Genomic DNA, 2,745 nt, shown 5'->3' on the forward strand with positions numbered 1-2,745 from the left:
CAGGAGCAGCCGCGCGGCGGGAGCCGGAACATGTGAACGTGTCCCCAGGATACGGCCCGGCCGCCAGGCCGAGCTTTTATTGCAAGCAGTTTCTTAGCGGAGTTACCCCCCGTTTAGGACCCAAACGCCTGCTCGGAGAGCTCCGCACGCAGCTGCGCGCTGCACATTCCCGTGCTGCGGAATCCGCTCCTGGTTGTTTTTGGTGGCACCGGTTGCCCCGGGCTCGCTGGGGGGCACTGGGGTGACGGGGGAGCCCCCCGGCCGGGGTCCCGCTCCCGCTCCTCACCGTCCCCGCGCGCATCCCGCTTTGCCGCCCGCTCCGCCGCATTCCCGGCGCGTGACGTCTGCCCTCGCCCGCTGCCTCCGGGTGCTGGGACCCTGCCAAGAAAATGAAACACGTCCCTGTTGCTTCTTTATTTAATCACCCCACACCCCACCCTCCGGCTGCCCCACGGATCGGATCGGAAGGGGCCGTGACTTTTCCCTTCCTCAATCCTGTTCCGAGCATCTCTGCTCCCGGCGTGTCACTTGGGCTGGGCGACGGGGGGACCGTCCAGCTGCGCTCGGAAAAGTCGCTCTCAGGCTCTTCCCATTCCTTCTGCATTCAAGGCAGCTTCCCAATCCCTGCACGGCCAAATCCTCGCCGGAGCTGCCAGGGACGGCGGCCAGAGCCACGTACGTGCCGCGTCTGTCCCCACCAGCCGTCCCGGATCCTCGCTGTCCTGCGGGGCTGGAGCTCCCGCGGCCTCCTCAGCGTCCCGGCTGCTCCGGGCACGGAGCCGGGAAGCGTCGGGAAGCCGGGGGCTCCGCCAGGGAGGGAGCTGCAGGGATTGTGGCCGCCGCGTCCCCTTCGCTCTGTTTTTGTCCCCTGTTTTTGCCCCCTTGGAGGGGGAAGGTGTCGAGGGTGCCCGGGGCCGCCCGGCGAGCCGGGCGCTCCTCCTCCTCCTCCTCTTCCTCCTCCTCCGGCTCCCTTTCCGCCAGCCCCTGGCGTCGCTCTGCGCTGGGAACAGCCGAGTCAGGATCACGCTGCTCGGCGCTGATCGCTGCTGGTTTTAAACCAAAAAAAAAAAAAAGAAACAAAAGCCACACAAAAACACAACAAAACCCAGATTCCCTAAACTTTAACCGCCTGCCCTTGCCTTAACCCAGCTGCCTTCCCAGCGCGTGGAAGCACATTGGCTTTATCTGCTCCTGAGCGGGATTTATGGTCCCCAGGACTTCCTGTGCTTTCTTTCAACATGTTCTATTTCTTCTTGTGAACCATAAATCAAAACTGTTTGTTTCAAATTTCTTCTTCTTTTTTCCCCCCCTCCAATTTCTTTCCCAGCCACCAACTGGCTCTGCCAGGACTGTGCGGCCGGGGATGGAGCCGGCTCCTCCCGTGCAGTTTTGGGGGAAGCTGGGAAAGGAAAGGGAGGAAAAGCGGGGATTAGCCCCGCACTGAGGCTCGAGGCTGCCGGGATGCGGGAATATCCTCCCGCAGACCAAGCAGCATCTAACCCCGGCGGGAGGTCCCGGTGCTCGTGCCCAGTTTTCCAGCCTCAGTGCTCAGTTTTCCAGCCTTGTCCCGCAGGAGCCCTGGCGTCCCCGGGACACTGCCCGACCTGCGCTGCCCACGGAAAAAGCCCCGTTTTGCAGCAGCGTGCGGGGCGCCTGCCAGTGCGCTGCCTCTCCTTTCCCTTCTTTTTCCTTTTTTTCTTTATTTTTCCCTTTTTTTCCCCCTCTTTTTCCTTTTTTTTTTAAAATATGTTTTTCTGTTTTATCTTTTTTTCTTTATATATATATATTTTTTTTTCTTTTTCTTTTCTTTTTTTTTTTCACCAAGCATGGATATTCTGGGTGCGTTCACCCTGTTTTCCTCCTTGGCGGTTATGGAGAAGCCGTGTTTACCACCAGCTTTCCCGTGCGGCTTTTCCGCCTCCCTCCCCTGCAGACCCCTCCGTGGCTCTCTGGAAAGCAGATTTCTTTCTTCTTCTTCTTTTTTTTTTTTTTTCCCCCCCTTCTTTGGACGCTTTAGCTTGGAAGCGGGGATGGAAAATGATTTCCAACCCCTAAATTAGAAACAGAATAATCCGAAAGCGCCTTGTTTTGGAGGGGGCGGCGTGTGTCATCCCGCAGCAATGAGAAGCTCGCGCTGGAGCTGGAGCGGGATCATTCCCTTCTCCCTGTGGGATGCTTCCGACCCTGGGATGCTGCTTGGGCTCCGAGGGTGCCCATCGCCAGGGGATGCTGCAACCCGGCACCCGAGGGTGTCTGGCCCTTTTTTGGGAGGTGTTTTGGGGTCCATCCAATCCCGCAGTTCTCTTTTTTGGGTCCGCATGCAGCCAGTCACCGTGATTTAATAGGACACTTATTGTATGTTGAAGAGCAGCGGTTTATAGGAAACATGTCGTGAGGATTAGCAGGCGTGCTGGAGGCCAAGCGGGTCGGGGCGGCCCCCGGGCGCTCGGAGGCGCTGCCCGGGCTGGGCGGCCAGGACGGGGCCCCGGCGCCGCGGGGGACGTGACGCCGCATCCCGGCCCCGTGGGAGCCGTCCTGGCTCTGCCGGTGCCTCGGCCTTTGACTGCTGCTCCAGGCCCCATCCCCATCGCCTCCATCCTTCCCTTCATCCCTCCATCGCCTCCATCCTCCCCTTCATCTCTCCATTGCCTCCTTCCTCTCCTTCATCCCTCCATCCTCCCCTTCATCCCTCCATCGCCTCCATCCTCCCCTTCATCCCTCCATCCTCCCCTTCATCCCTCCATC

The sequence above is a fragment of the Nothoprocta perdicaria genome, unplaced genomic scaffold (assembly GCF_003342845.1).
Source record: "Nothoprocta perdicaria isolate Ctin4 unplaced genomic scaffold, notPer1 scaffold_12, whole genome shotgun sequence".
Lineage (NCBI taxonomy): Eukaryota > Metazoa > Chordata > Aves > Tinamiformes > Tinamidae > Nothoprocta > Nothoprocta perdicaria.